At 40.1% G+C, this 17201-nt stretch overlaps 1 protein-coding gene across 1 annotated transcript in view; it reads right to left on the minus strand.

Moving 5' to 3' along the window:
- Positions 1 to 17201, minus strand: part of PAX5 (paired box 5) — a 271976-nt gene that overhangs the window by 114350 nt on the left and 140425 nt on the right. The window lies entirely within an intron of this gene.

A 17201-nucleotide genomic window follows, 5' to 3' on the forward strand; every position in this document is an offset into this window, starting at 1 on the left:
CCTCCAAGTCTTCCCAACTTATACTGACCCTAAGGCAAACGTATCAAAGGGGTTTTTTAAAGTTTCTTCAGAGGGGGGTTGTCCTTGCCATCTACTGAGGTTGACAGAGTGGGACTTGCCCAAGGTGGGGTTCAATATCTGAGCAGAGATTCAAACCCTAGTCTTCTAGTGTCCTAGTCCTAGTGACAAACTAGGGCACATGCAGCTGGCTCCATACAGATAATAAAATCCAAATATGATCTTCGTATGTTAACTTCTATGCCAAGTTAATAGCCACACTTCATACAGAAACAGAGCAAAGCCCCACTTGTGCCTCTCAAAAACTCTTTCTGTCCCATCAATGCACCTTTACTTCCAACACTCCTCCATCTCATCTCCTTTTTTCTATATGTGGCTCATCTACCCCAAAATGCTTTGAAGGCTTTGGAAGCTGGGAAAGTTGTTCCAGTTGCTGTTGCAACTGTTACTGCTGCTGTCTTGTTGTTGTTGTTGTTGTGCATCTTCAAGTAGTTTCTGACTTATGATGACCTTAAGGTGAACCTTTCACAGGGTTTTCTTGGCAGGTTTCTTCAGAGGGGTTTGCCATTGCCATCCTCTGCGGCTGAGAGAATGTGGCTTGCCCAAGGTAACCCAGTGGATTTACATGGCTGAAGTGGAATTTGAACCCTGCCCTCTAGAGTCATAGTCCAGTGCTCAAACCACTACACCACACTGGCTCTGGTTGTTGTTTTAGATGTGTTATAAGCAGATGGGAGTAGCATGGGATTGATTTTGTATGTATACATTTTAAAAATAATAAAACTTGGAAGAAGATAAAAAGAAGCATGAGTATTTCTCATTTTTCTGTTCTTCCTTCCTTTCTTTTCACTTTCAAGTTATATTTTCCATTTGATGCAAAGGGAATTTAGTTGTGCTTTGGTTCATCATCCAAAAATGAGTCATAAAAGGCAGGTCAAATAAGGTGGTCCTTCCAAAAAGATAAATAGCCTTTTTTAGCTCTGCTGGCATCAATCCCAGAAGGGTTGAAAGGAGCAGACCACTATCTCTTAGTTAAACTTGTTTTTTTCCTCCTTTCATCATGACTAGAATGAAGAAGAGGTAAAAGAGAAAAAGATGATACAGTTAAGATGATACAGAATAAACCTGTTTGTGAAAGCCATGAAGGAAAGAAAAAAACCTTTTTACTCTAGGCAAGCGGTATAAATTGTTTTACTACCACAACTAAGACTCTTCTCTGAAAACGGTATATTTGGCTTTGATCATACTGCAAGACTCACATAAATATTTACAAACATTTTATATTTCTTGAATTTTATATTTATAGTTTTGTGTCCCTTCCATTTGAGCTATGCACACTTGCAGGGCAGTAAGTGGCATTCAGTTAAGGGGGATTCACAGTAAAGTGATCATGCATGGGATTGGGCTCCATATCACACCAATGTTAATCTATAAATGGGGACCTTCAATAAAATATTGCCATCAGTTGCCAGCCCCTAACATGGCTTCAGCCTGGAAAAAGAGACTTGTAGCATTGGTTCAGTATGGGAAAAGGAGAAATGCCATTTAAATAAAAAAATCTATCCTCTGTGAAATCTTTTCCTACTCTGCTATACTAGAGCATCACAGAAACAGGAGGAGCCACTCAACCATGTTAAGTATAAAGATATATCACTGAATTCCAAAGTCAGGATCTTCTAAGCCAGTGGTTCTTAATATTTTCTTCACCTTGGACACCCTTTAATATCATTTGTTGCCACAGACCACCAGGACGTGCCCCAAGATTTAAAACCTTAAAGTACATCAAATATTTATTTCAAGTTGCTCATCACATTATTTCAAGTTGCTCATCACAGGTCTTCAGATTGGAGAGAAGGGAGACGTGAATAAATGTACACAATCCTATCATAATATTTTTGCTTGCTGGATGTGTGCATGTGTGTACATGAGATGCCGACGGATCAAGCTTGCTTGTCATTTCTTCACCCTATGCACTACTTTGATGCACACATCAGGAGGAGGTTCCTGAAGGAAGAGCCACACACTTGTTTGGTCAAGGTGTCTTTGTCACAGGGGTGACTTCCTGACCATTTCTTTCTTTCCTAGAGGAATCAGAGTAGAAATGGTCAAGGCCAGGAAGGCTGTGAAGGCAGAGGGAAGAGAGGGAGAGGATTGAAACAGAGTCATGGTGTTGCTGCTTGGGACAACAAGAGAGATGGAGCTTCTCTATCTTCCTTTTCCTCCTCCTTCTCTTTTGTTCTCCACTTTTCATCATGGAGTTGAGCCCAGGAGGCACTGGAAGGGTGAAAGGAGGAGAGATGGAATTCACAGACCTCCTGTGAGGACATTCTGGGCCCTTGGAGGTCTGTAGACGACAGACTAAGAACCACTGCTCTAAGCCATTGTATGTCCAGTTTCTATGTATGGCTCTGAAAGCTAAAGGGAAGAAAATCAGCTCATTTGAAATGTGGTGTTGGAGTAGAGTTGGGCTTTTTGCTCAAAAGATTTCATTTGTTTATTTATTATTTTGTCCAAATCCTCAAAACTGTCACACAAAGAAGCCATATGTATTTCGGTTCAGAATAATTTCCTGAAAAATGACAGGATGTGCAAATACTGCCTGAAAACTGTACTGTGTGAGTTTTTCTGAACAGGTTTCTTAGAGTTGGAAAATCCATTTCTCAGCCAGGAAATGAATAAAATTATTCCTTCCATCCCTACTGTAGTCATGAAATGCATACTATGGGGGAGTTCCAAGTAATCCATTTGGTATGTTTTCTGTACAAGCAATTCTCAATCATGAAAAGGAGGCTGTGACATAGAAGTTTATCGCATGGGGCATAAACCGTTCCCCAGCGCGTTCTAACGGGGACGAGCGTGGGCGCGCATGGAGCGTGATGGGCACCGGATGGGGCCCAAAACGCGACTTTATCGCACGGGGGAATGCCGCCGCCGCCGCGCGTTCCCATTGCGTCCCAATTCTGTTCCAGAGGGCGCCATTTCTGGGGACGCTTTGAAACAGTCCCCAGAAATGGCGTCCTCTGGAACAGAATTGGGACGCAATGGGAACGCGCAGCGGCGGCGGCGTTCCCCCATGCAATAAAGTCGCGTTTTGGGCCCCATCCAGTGCCCATCGCGCACCATGCGCGCCCACGCTCATCCCCGTTAGAATGCGCTGGGGAACGGTTTATGCCCCATGCGATAAACTTAATAGTCATGTTTGTAATCTTGTCATAATCATAAGCTGGGAAAGAAATGAGTACTCGATGTGGACATGTGAATACTACAGGCTGCATGTGGCCCCCTAAGACCATTTTTGTGACCCTTCCAAGATCACAAAGTAGAGTGCTCCAGATGGTATTTGACTGAAACTCCCAGCATTCCTCACTAAGGATGTAAAGAATGGAAACTGATTTTCTCATCTATAAACAAGAAAGAATGGCTGGAAATATCGAAATACCCAACTGGAAAATCACCAGCAGCCACAGGTTTTTCTTATTTTAAGACATTTTTTTTTTGCAAACAATTTATGCAAGAAACATTATTTTTGCTCCCATGATGATCTTTTGCATAGAAACAGTAGCTTTGGGGCATAAACCTCTTGTTTCTGTGCAAAACCACAGGCTTTTTGCACAACTGATGTTGCTTGAACAAACAAAAGTTTTGTAGGGTCATCAAATGTAAGATATAATTGAAAAACTAACAGAAGGCCAAAACAGACAGCCCTAAACAGGTGGTGTGATGCCACCCCTTTGAGCACCAGATTGGGGCTGCAGCAACCACACGCCGAGGCCCCATCCAGCATTTTTTCAGCCCAAACAGAAGCTGCAAAATACTGCCCTTTCCACCATGTCGGTAGCATGTAAAAAGCCACCCTTTCTGCTGCAGCGATGGCATGTAAATACTACTCTGCAGAAATGCCTTGATGCTGACCGCTATGTGGGCATCATGACAATGTGACGCTGGCTTGGGGGCAGCATTGGGACATTTGGCATGCATACACCATGCCACCAAGCCACCCTAAAGCCAGATCTTTATGCCAGTCTGCTTTGTCTGATAATTTCATCCAATGGGAAAGAAAAGTTTTTAATTTTTTTTAATAACTGTATATCACAACAAAAGCAATAATTCCTCACCATTGACTATGCTGCTTAGGGCTAATGGAAGGTGGAGTCCTTCTTCCATTTCTTCTCTTCCTTCACTATCTTTTTTATAATGCTATGAATTAACAGTCATCCTGTTTTTTCTGAGTGGCTTCCTGATTCTGACATATTGAAATAATCATAATTAATACAGTAGTTTGATATCTCTATACCAGTATGTTCCTCTTTGATTGCCATACTGTATTTACCTATCTGTCTTCTTTTTCATTTCCCTTCTGCTTCACTAGTTACAAGGATGCATATAAACTGTTTACATTTACCTCCTGGATATCATATTAACATACAACATAAATTATAGTTGTTTTGATAAATGTTATTTGCATTACTCATGTATCCTACCATATAAGAACACGGTACATCTTTTCCACTATAACTTATTGCACCCTAAGTATACGGCAGCCAAGGACAGGGTGGGGCCATTCATCTAAGAGAGAATTAAGATGCAAAATTTTAAAAATCTTTTAAACTTAAATGTACAATTTATCAATAAAATTAAGCCCTTCACCACCAGAAAACTGGAAAAGACCTAAAATTATTAAATAATAATAATAATAATAATAATAATAATAATAATATCAACAACACAGATTTCAGAACAGGAATCTATATGGGGTAGGCAGATGTTCCAGAAAATTAAAAGCAAAGCACAAGTAAGATCAGTTGAATCACTTTGAAGGACTTAAAGCCTTTCACATAACATTATCTCACCAAACTTACAAAAGTCCTATAAGGTGGAATTAATACACAAAGCACGCACTGGTATGAGACAGTTAACACGTTTGAGCCAGGTGCAATGCCCTTACTGTGCTTCACTTTAAACTGAAGTTATGAATGAAATATAGTAGGTGACTAGGTCCTCCTTATAAAGCCCATACAAAGTAATTGATCCTGACTGACATTCAGCCATCCCTCCCCCTTCAAGGTTTGTTGTGACATTTTTCAAAGGGTCGCTAGTCCTATCTTTATGCTAGTTCTTCTGTATCTGTAACGTACTGTGCTGTGAAGCAAGCCTGCCACAATGAGCTTGAATGTTAAAGCACCTGCTTTGCATGCAGACGGTTCTCCCAGGTTCATTCTCTAGCATCTCTGGGTATAGGTCAGGGAGGCTACTCTCTGAACACCCTGGAGAGCTGCAAGATATGGTCTACAGTATTGAGCTACATGGACCAGTGGCTTGGCTACATTTAATACAGCTTCCTATATTCCAACCATGACGAAGACTAGAGCACTGGAAGTCACACCCAACTGATGTTTTATCATTTAGCCACTGTTTTGCCACCTGTGGACCCCAAGGCTTGCTGGACTATGAAGGACAGTGGGTAGAAATTGCCACTCGGTTGACCACACCTGGTCCAGATGCTGCAGATCAAAGGGGCCAGTATTGCACATGAAAGCATACATCTGTTCCCTTCTGTGGCACAAGACTCTGAGCCCTACCCAGCCGTATGGAGCCTCTGAGTGGCATAGGGCAATAGCTCTGATGTCGATGGGGCATTGAATTCACTCTGGGTTCAAGCCCAAAACTTTAAAGGTGCTGTCCAAGGTGCTGAACTCATTTTAGCTTAAAACCTGACAGTGGCGCCTTGATTCCGAAACCCCTACCCGCAGGAGGAGGATTGGGGGGGGGGGGGGGGGGGTAAAAATATTAGTGCACTTTTCAGATTGAAAGTCACTTTTGTTATTTCAGGAACATAAAATACATTATGCATAATATGGCTTGACATAAAATTGCCTTGTTTGGTATGTAAAAAGTATAATTTATTCAGACAAATATGGCACATGTAACTATTCTATTTTTAGATGATGCTACCATCTTTTGTTTTTCCAGTTTACAGGCGAGCAAGCAAAAAGAAACCCTAATAGGAACAAAAAAACCATCAGCATTACTTAATATAGGGCCCATACAGACAGGCCAAAATAAAGCTGCTTCGTATCACTTTGGAGATATGCTGTTTAAATGACACACACATCTTAAGAGTCCAGAAGCTGCACCAAAGTTGCGCTCCAGTCCTTAGGACTGGAGCGTGGCTTTGGCATGGCTTCTGGCCTCTTAGGACACATGCAGCATTTAAACAGCATACCTCCAAACTGACCTGAAGCAGCTTTATTTTGGCCTGTCTGTACCGGCTCATAGAGAGAAAGAGAGACGTCTCATCCTCCATAGTGTCAAACAGACATAAAGTGCTCCTTCCCATAAGAAGAAAGAACGAAAGGAAACCAAGAGCAGGATTGTCCACACAGGCCAAAAGAACCAAGTTGCCCCTGGGGTCACATCATCTAACTCAGACAATGCAGGCCAAAACCTCTGGGACAGAATGAGGCCCAAACTTGCCAGGCCAGACACAGATACAGAGGATCCAGCCTGACCCCAGAGTAAACAAGTGATACCCCAGGGCAATTTACCCCTGTTTTACCATGAAGTTTCCTGGAACCTCCTTGGCAAATCCTGGCTGTTCACTCAGCCCCCCCCCCTCCCATACTCCTTACCTTATCATGCATCACTTTGACTAAGAAGCTCCTCCACTGTGGCATCTGATGTGAAAACAGGCACCTGCCCATGCGGGTGCAGCCACATGCCCCATTTCTGCATCAGATGTGGTGATGGGGTGGTTTCTCAGTCAGAGCAATGTATAGCAAGATAAAGAACAGTGCATGCCTGTCCCAGATTGATGTGGGTACTGGTGTGTAAGCGCTCACCATCCTCTCACCAACTCAGGGACTCACCTGGGTTAGCATCAGAGCCAGAATAACACAGGCTCAGCGTATGCTGTCCTGGCCCGTCTGCTCAGCCCCTAAAATGATCTGATACTATATGTAGTCTTTCAAAGAAGTCTTCCTATTAGAGTTTTTAGAAATAATGTTTTTGCCACTATATAAGAAAATATTCCACAATTTGTGTGCGTGTTTCCTATATTGGAGGGGGAGTGGAGAGTCAAAGGTTTCAGGGGGAAATTTTCCTACATTTTTGGTTTTCTTTCTCTCCACCCCTCCCACCCCTACTCCCACTTTCTGGATCTTGAAATTTCTAGACCCAGCCACAGGTAAAGTTTGCTTCCTCGTTGAAGTTCTGATACCAATTCATCTCCCAAAGAAAGCAGCATCTCTACTGCTACAGCCAGTGGAGGGTCACAAGAGTTTTTATGCTATCCATGTAATCATGTAATCAGTAATCATGTTTACATCAAATTTTTTTAAAGAAAGTGTCCAAGGATGTTCAAGGATCACATTTTCAGTCCAGATTTTGAAGCAATCCAAACTATTCACACCTACTGAACTCACGTTCAAAACAGATTATAGCTTTCTTTTAAAGTCTACAGATTATAGCTTTCTTTTAAAATCTACACTTTTTCAAATTTTGTGAAAGAGATCTTAGATTATTATTTTTTTAATCAAACATGGGTATTCAAGGACAAAATGCTTTTTAAAATGTATTATCTGGGAGAAATACTATTAGAAATTTATATTTTCTGAGAAAATATGTTCAAAAGTATATATTTACTTAGGCATTTAGATATGAATTTTCATGTTTTTGAAACATCTATTCCCGCTACGCACAGAGATATGCATGGGCACATGCATGTGCACACACACGCTTACACTTCTAATTAATGAAAATGTAAGATGGGAATCACATAACATTCAAAATCCACAAAACAGTGATACTTTTTTTGGACCAACTAAAATACACAAAATACATGTTGCAAGCTTTCAAAGCTCTACTTGTTACAGAAATTTAAATTTTATTTTCTGGACTTTAAAAAGCTTTGTCTCTCAGTACCCACATGGCCAGGAGGAGAAGTAGCCTATCTTCACCAAAATCTCTCCATAACATCTTAACTCAGAAGAACAACAAAAACATCTTGACAAACTGCAGACCTATGACTAACATTGTCATACTATTTTGCTCTTGCATGTTTTTAACACTTTTGCCTGATGAAGAAGCTATTTTGGTTGTCCCCATAAAGGCATCACAGTTTTGTGGATTTTAGATGTTATTGTACTCCATTATATGGCCAGTACAGCTACTCCTGGATATGTTTTATGGAATCACATGTTTGTCCTTCCTCCCTCCCTCTCCCGGTCAGTTCTGAATCCATTTCTCAAGACTGAAGTATATTTTCTAGGGGAAAAGAGAGTCTTCTCTCATTTTACAGCTGGAAAGCCAAGAAGCTCAAGTGCTTGCTCAACCATTTCCATGCATTCAGCAATAAACTCCAAATTTCCTTTCCCTTTGGCTGCTCCATGTATTGCACTGGAGGCCACTTCTATAACTTTCTTCAGCATCTTTGGGGAAAGTTACAATATAATCGGCAACAGAAATCCCACAGAAATCATCCATAGCATGTGTAGAAAGAGTGCCATATATTTGAGTGCTTGCTGATAGGGAAAAAAATCTCTGCCTAATACCTGCCTAGGAGATCAAGAAACAAGACTTTCACATGCCTTGGGGAAACATTTAACCTTATAATCTTGCTCACACTCCAAAGTAGTGTGATACATAAAAGTGATGCCTTGGGACATTGCAGTAGAATATATTCCTGCGTAGGTTGGCTTAGTCACTCATACAACCAGGTTACTGAAATTAGAACAGGATATTAGTGAGGGGCTGTTTAGGGAAAGGGATGCTTTTAAGATTTTCAAATGTTCATGCAAAACTTATGTGTTGGTCTGGACATGAGATGTAACAAACATGGCCCCAGAGCTGCTTCCAATGCTTTCTTTTCCTGCTGTTCAGAACCGTGCGGTATAGCATTCACATCCGACCCCAACTGAAATGAAATATTCTCCAATAGCTCCTCTTTTTTGCTCAAACTCCCAGCACTTTGCTCCACTCATTTCTGGGCACTGCTAATGCAAAGTGACTCTCCAACCAGCTGCAGTCAGGGTTGCCTGTGGATTTGTCAATCTGCCCTCTGTGCCTTATTGGAGAGGCGAGCAAAGGTGTCAATTTCAGTGCCACTTTGTCCTCTCAAAGTGATAGCGACCAAGCTGAAGTCAGCACAGCCAAGCAGAGAAAATGCATCTGCAGGTAATTAGTAACAATCAAGGGCTGCTCAGGAAATGCTGACTACAGCAGTAATGAGCTGGGCACATGTCATTGGCTTGCAAATGGAGAGCACGCTTATGAACCGTGGCAGCAGGCAGTAAGAGCACGGATTTTTTTTTAACTTAATATTTAATGTGGCATAAAAACGATGGAGAGAAATCAAGTAGTTCTCTAATCAGATGTTCAGCCACTGGTCCATAACCACAAGCAAGTTGGTGGATGAAGCAATATAGAAAAAAAAAGTGTCATCAAAATTTCCTTTTACCATAATTTAGGTCTATTTTTATGGATGCACTGATGTGAATGTCAGTGTCTAAACACGACTTTCACTTTCTCTCTCTCTTTTTTTCATTCAAATGATATTACTACAGATCAGATCTGCAAATCTGCTAGGAAATGCAAACCCCCAGACTGACACCACAGCTGCACTGAGGATCTTTTACATTATTATTTCTCAATGCTGCTTTCCTACTCCAGCCAAGGGCTTGAAAACAAGAACAATGAAACACTGTGGCCATAATTCTCTTATCTGCATGGTTCTCAGCCTATTTTGCATTGATTAAACTATTTTATGAGTTGGCTTAAGAACTCAGGACTCACAATACAAACTAGACGTAGGTCAGTTTGTGAATGGAAGCCAAGCTCTGTCCCTAGACATTCTCATAAAAACTGCTGAAGCTTGAACTGCAGATCTCAGCCCTATCAAAAGAACCAGATTAGTTTTCTTGGCCACAATAAAACCCATTTCTCAAACTCTCTTCATCCCAGAATATGGGGGCTTTTAAGCATTTCACACATTAATATCCTGCTGGGTGTTGAATCGTGGAGCACTAAGGAATTCACTGGTTTTATTTTCATGAAACAGAACTATTTCCTCTATTCAGTCAATTACTTCTGGTGCCATTTACTATTCATTTGTATTTTTTTAAGACGTATAACACAACATTTGGGTCTTACACAAAATGAAGATGTTAATGATGTTGAGATGCAATATTTTTCATACTCAAATTCTTATCACTTCAAAATTTAGGTAGAGATGACAAATGTCAGATTTTCATAGACTAATGTAGAGTATTAAGTCTTTTCAAGTGTACATGTTTTCCTTTCCATCTTCCCTTCCTTCCTTTCTATTGGGCACCCCATGACCCACCACTGAGGACTATCGCATGCGGGTTTTAAACCACAATTGTACCAAGAAAATAGAGTCTTTGTCAGTGGTGCTATTCTCTTGCTACAGTTGTGGTTTAAAACCCACATGTGATAAATAATGCAATTGTGGCAAGACCAAGGCGAGTTTGAGACACGTGCAATAAAGTTCTGCGTTACAAATAAATGTTCACACTCAAGATCTCTTAACAGTTGAGGGGTAACTTTATTTTATTATTTTATTTTATTTATATCCTGTCTGTCTCCCTGAAATGGACTCAAGGCAGCTGATTTATTGATGCTAGTATATACAGAAATCTTGTAGCACTTTTGAGACTAGCTGCAAGAAAGAAGTTGGCAGCATTACCTTTCGTAGACTTAAGTCTACTTCCTCAGATGCATTTGGATATCTGAGGCAGCAAATCCATCTAAGGAAGTAGACAAGTCTACAAAAGCTCATGCTGCCGACTTCTTTCTTTCTGTTAGTCTCAAAGGTGCTACAAGATCTCTCTACATACTGATTCTGCAGACTAACTAACACAGCTATATCACTGAATTCCACCTTTACTGATGCCAGGTGTCCCAAAAATGTATTGTATGTACTGCTGAAGAACTTAGAAAATGCCTTACAGAATCAGAATACTGTCCAACTGGAGTGGGAAAAATCCCAAAATCAGGCAGACATAGGTAGTCATTAGGAATCATCCAGGGACCTACCTTCAATGAGAGTTTTCAGACTCAAGATATATAAGTGATATTTGATATCTGAGATACCATATTGGTTCTGTGGAAATATAATATTGTTTTGCACTGAAGAGGCTCTGAAAGTAAAATACAGCGTCTCTTTCATCTTTCTGTTTCTACATCCAAGGACTTTAAGAACTGAGAGTTCTTAAAGAGTATTTTCTACATGCTGGGAAGTACCCACTTCAAATGCCACCTCAGACAAGAATTTGGGATGCAAATGAAAAGTGTTGCATTCACATTACACTATGGGAAAAAAAATATCCATTTTGCAGCTCCTGTAATTGGCAATGGCTATAACACATCTGTATTTGTCAATTTGTAAATTTCTGAAGTGTGTCACGTCGTGTTTCAGCAAACAAAAAATGCACACAAAACAATGCACACATTTGGCAAGTGCATGCGATTAAAACTGCATCTATTTGAAAAATGTATTCAAAATACACTTTAGTGAATGAAATAAAATTCATAATAACGAGCATGTGAGGAAAATGCATACTTTAAAGGAAACGCACACCAAAATACACATGAATTTTCACGGGGAAAGAAGGAAGGAAGCTCTTGCAATCCAACAGGGAATAAGAAGAGAAGAATGCTGGTGATATTCTGAGGAATGTAAGGAAATAAAACTGATCGGTCCTCATATGTCTGCCTGGGAGTCCTGAGTCACCAGCTGAAAACCAATGTGCTAACTGACCTTAAGCAAACCACCACTAAAAGCTATGCAAACTGACCTGAGAGTTGCATTTGAGTAAACATACATAGGCTTGACCTACAAGTGTATAAAACAAATACAGTATGAGTAATTTATCCTCTTCAGTGTAGTCTAATAATTGCATATGGCGCTTGTTCACTTATTACCTATCCAAACTGAGCATTTTCCCATGCACCGCCTGCCTTTTGTGCCAATAACAATGTAATGTAGATGGGTAATTTTCTTTTTCTTTCTCTTTTCTTTCCCTTTTCTTCTTCTTTTTTATTATTATAGGGGACAGGGAGATTGCTCATTTTCAATTGGACTTTTTTTTTTTGTCTCTCAGACAATTCAAGTCAATGGATTTTTTTTAATGTGCATGTGCTCAAATAAATCATATGTAAATGAGCACTGACAGATTTTTATTCCCTTCTGGGAGAGGTGGCAACCTTAATTTATTTGCCCTTTTGGAGACTTCTTTTTATTTCTACTGTAATTTTTTTTTAAGGTAGAGTAATTACAACTGAGAGTGACCAACTAATTTAAGTAATAACACAGTGTGCTGAATACTGATTTACTTCACTGTAATAATTATACAATGTTTAGTGTCATTACATATATTTTTCTTGACATTAACCATGGAAGATACATTTTCACTGAGCTGTGCCATCCTGAAATAAACACATTTCCTTGGGGTTATTTATTATTATTATTACTATTACTATTATTATTATTATTATTATTATTACTTATGAAGACAAAAACATTTAATTCTATGGATTGCCAAGAATTAGCAAAGCTTATACAGAAGTCACTACATAGATAGAAGTATATAAGATTGGAAATGGGGAGAAAAATAAATTTTAAGAATACTAAAATTACTTTGTGAACTTTCAGGATCTACTGAATGTTGTGAGCAATGAGAGAAGAAAATATTAGAGGAAATTCTTCCAAAAGAATATCTGGATTCACAATGAATGTCCAAACTAGAAATAGGTCTTGGTACTATTTTTGTTTGGGTCAGAAAATGGGATTATATAGTGCTGCACAGTCACAACTGTCCTGGATTTCTTCATCAGTTTACATGGACAACTCTCATTTCTACTGCAGGGGATTGAAAGAGAGGGATGGTCTTCAATATCCATAGGTTGGGCTAATTGTCTAAGTCCAGAAATTAACTGAAGGCAATTCAGCCATTAAGTGTTTCAAGGGAAGGGAAGGGAACTGACTTCCTGAGCCTCTGATCATATAGCAATGATGGCGTCTGGCTTCCATGTTAGTGGGTTGGTGAATCTATGCCAAATTTTAATCCAGACTTTGCAAGGTGCTGAGTCCTATCCTCAAATACGTTCAGCATACAGCATTCAGCAGGCAGCTACACCACCCCAACTGACATCAGAGCCAGCAGGTTGCCACTGGCTTATAGTATCCTAGAGCTGAATTTTAGGATCTGGATGACCAGTTTAAAAATCTCTTCCCCAGACGATGCAAGCCTATAGCTATGTAGTGGTAAAACTTTCAATTTGGGGTTCATCTTATGCCTTGATTCTGAGCCCTATAATACTATATAATACTATACAGCAGCAGGGGAAGATTTCACAAGGATAAAGTGGTGGTGGGGGGGAAGGGTCATATCCGAATCTCAAACTTCACTACAAGCCACCTCGTCCAGAATGGTTGGAGACCTGAAGAAAGATGGGGTATACTGCAGTGTCTTGGTGCATGCTCCCACTTGTAGCCTTTATATTATCTGCCTATATGAGTTTGTGGCAAGGGCTCCCTTTCATTTTCATTTTCTTGTACATAATATACCTTCCTATTGGGATAGGATGTGGAAATTTAATACAGTACAGTAATTTTATTTCCAGCTACTGTCAGAACTCCAGCAAAACTCACAGAGGAAGAGATACGTCTGGGTAAGGGTGTGAAGAGATTATGTTAAAGTCCCTACTAACAACAACAACAACAACATCCAGTGCTCTGACTCAAGGCCAGGCTCCGCATCAGCACTGAGCAGGAGCAACCTTGGTTTGGGGAGGTGGGGTTGAAACTTTTGGTTCTGGTGTATTACTGGAATACAGAAAGGAAAATTGAGGATGCCCTTTCTGATAGCTTTTTTATTTTGGATTACAAAATATTCCATATTTCTTGAGCAAGTCAGTTTCAGAAAATGGCAATAGCAAATCCTCTCTGAAGAAACTTGTCATGAAAACCCCAAGGGTTGCCATACATTGGAAACAAGGCACACAGCAACAACAACAACAACAACAACAATCTCAGAACTATGTGAACTTTGATATTTTGGTAGTATGCAATGTTAAACAATGAACGATTGATCACATCAACATTTTTTAATCACTGGGATGACTGACCTGGTTATTTCAAAGCAATATATGACTACTTACTTACTTACTCTACAGCTCCCAATATGTAGATTCCTCCTTTTGTCCCATCCTATGTTCCAGATTTCTTTTTCTCCTTTGTTTCCAGATTACTGCCTTTTGTCCCTCCCTCATTCAACTGGAGGATTCCCTTTTACAAGCTTTTACCCTCCTCTTTTTCTAAGATAATGCATCCTTTTGCAGATCAAAACAGTTTAGCCAGTGATAGCATGAAGTCCTTCTGACTACATCCCCTATGACAGGCAGGCAGCCTAATCATTTACCACCAGAAGCTCTAATGGTTGCCACCCAACTGCTCTATGATGTACAGGCAACTGAGCCAGGTACTGCCTGAACTGTTCCATTATCACTGCTAACAATAATAGTAACACAAAGTGTCTATGTTTAATGACAATAATAGCAATCCTACTGAAGTCAGTGTCAATAGGAATTTTATCTTCTAATGGGGAATTTTGTCTTCAGATCAATACTGAACTCTCCCTAGAAGCCTAAATGACTAAACTGAGACTATTGTATGTGCAGCATATCTTGAGAAGATATGACTCATTAGAAAGGACAGAAATGCTTGGTATGGTAGAAGGTGAAAACCAGCGTGGAGAAGTGGTTTGAGTGCTGGACTATGACTCTGGAAATTAGGGTTCAGTTCCCTGCTCAGCCACCAAAACTCATACATTCTCAGTCCTGGAAGACTCAGCAATGTTTTCTCCTTAGGGTTGCCATGGGTTGGAGACACCTTGAAGGAACACAACAACAAAGATGGAAGGCAACAGAAAGTAAGGAGGACCACAGTATAGGTGGCTAGATTCAATCAAGAAAGCCATAACCCTGCATTTGTAAGACCTGAGCAGGCCTGTTGATAAAAAAGTGACTTTGAGGCCTCAAAGTCAGAGGGTCACCACAAGATGAAGTTGACTTGATGACAGTTAACAACAATGAAGAATGTGGTTTTCTTAGGCCCGTTACAAACGGGCCTTTTAGTACGGAGCCAGTCCGTACTAGGGTTAGGAAGGTGCGGTGCTTCCGCACCCCCCTAACCCTAGTACGGACTGAGTCCGTACAAAATGGTGGCGCCCCATCTACATGGGGGCCGCCATGACGACGTCACAACCGCGCCGCCTCTATATGGGGCGGCGCGGATGTGACGTTGTCGCTCCGTGGCAGGGTGCTTAGTGCGCCCTTTGCGTGGAGCAGGAAGGAGCTCCGTTTGGAGCTCCTTCCTGGTTTGCGCCGCTGGGCTCAGCCTTCACACGGCTGCACCCAGCAACGCAAGGGAGAAAGGGGCCAAGCAGCCCCTTTCTCCTCCTCCCCGCTGCCGCGGGATGTCCTTGGGGCATGGTACGGAGAGCAGAGAGTGCCATTAATGCCGGACGTTATACAGCACAGAGGTTTGTGATTACTTAGAGCTACTGTATACCTCTTCTCAATTAATTAATTCTTAATTAATGTTTCAACTAATTAATGTGCCACTTACATTGAATCCACTTGTCTGTAATCCATAAAGTAATCATCAGTTCCCACTTCCACATGACATTCAAATACAAACCTCTTTGACCTCAGAAGGATTTTAGGATTTAAACATCTCTTTAAAAATAAATGCATTCTGACCATGATAAAAGCAGACTGAAGATCATAAGTAAAAAAAGAAGTGTATCTCCAGGCGTGTACACAAAGCTGTTTCTAGGTCATTATCTGCCTGGGACAGACAGCCCGTGCCTGGCCCCCTCCGCATTCACCCCTGTGGTCCTCATTCCTCATGCAGTGAAGTAAACCAGCATAAAACATGGCTAATTAAATCCTCCTTATCTTCTTCATCTGCTCTGGACACGTAACATAAAGGCAAGTGAAATCTTCACTGCTCACATTATGATAAGGACAGAGGCGTGTGATCTCATTCAACTCCACAGAAATCATCCATTTATACTGACTTCAGATCTAAAACATCTGAACTCAGTAAATATTATACTAGAAACACATACATATCCAAAATGTTTTTGGACAGCTTTTCATCCTTACAAATAAGCATGGCAAAAGCTAGTAATAAAACAATAAAGCAAGTATTTGTCATGTAGTTCTCTTTACTGCCACTTTGCAGATAACACTACTTTGTTTTATGTGTATTATGATTTGTGACACTGCCCCAGTGATGTCTTTTTGTGACCAGTGTTTTAGTGCAGACTTCTCCAACCTGGTTCAAGATGCTCTCAATTGCCCTCCCAGCAGTTATGCTCTTGATGGAGGTTGTTATTAATAGAGCACTGTTTTTATTAAAAGTATTCCATTTTTAATAAACATCAATTGTGTGTAATAAAAATATAAACGTGAAGTCAAACCAATAGTTAGAAATGAGATAGAAGCTAAGAACAACCATAAATACAACCAAGACAAAGTCTTGAAAACATGGGAAAAGCTATATAAGGAACTAACTAGGGAGACCTTCCAGGCCAGCACATTTGATACAACAACAACAACAATATTAATATTAATAATAATAATAATAATAATAATAATCTATTTATATTTCCCGCCTCTCCCAGATGGATTTAGGCGGGATTACAGTCCGTTAAAACACATACATCAATAATAAGATACATATAAAATACATCAATTAAAATAATACAGTTAATCTTATGCATCCAAAAAAAAAAAAAGTTGGATACTTTGCCTTCAAATTAGGCCAGACTATTTTCCATTCATTGCAATGCAATGGAGAGACTTGAAAAGATATTGGACAGCACCTCACCACACTTAGAGCACTGAAACAAGGAAAATTAATCAATTTAAGAGGTCAAAAAAGGTACCCAGGTGGGTCTGATACTGAAGAGCTCCAAAACAAACAATGCATAGTAATTCTATAGGAACATTTCAAAAATAAGAAATTATTCTAAATGTCAGAACATTAGTTGTACTTTATTCGATTTTTTTTTCATGTCATGTATTCAGTTAAAACTGTTGTTTGAAGTTATGGTGTATCTCAGAAATCAATAAGGAATTATTCCTCGTAATGCTGA

The sequence above is a fragment of the Sceloporus occidentalis genome, unplaced genomic scaffold (assembly GCF_023333645.1).
Source record: "Sceloporus occidentalis isolate IW3139 unplaced genomic scaffold, rSceOcc1.0.p SCAF_1, whole genome shotgun sequence".
In the NCBI taxonomy this organism is placed as follows: Eukaryota; Metazoa; Chordata; class Lepidosauria; order Squamata; family Phrynosomatidae; genus Sceloporus; species Sceloporus occidentalis.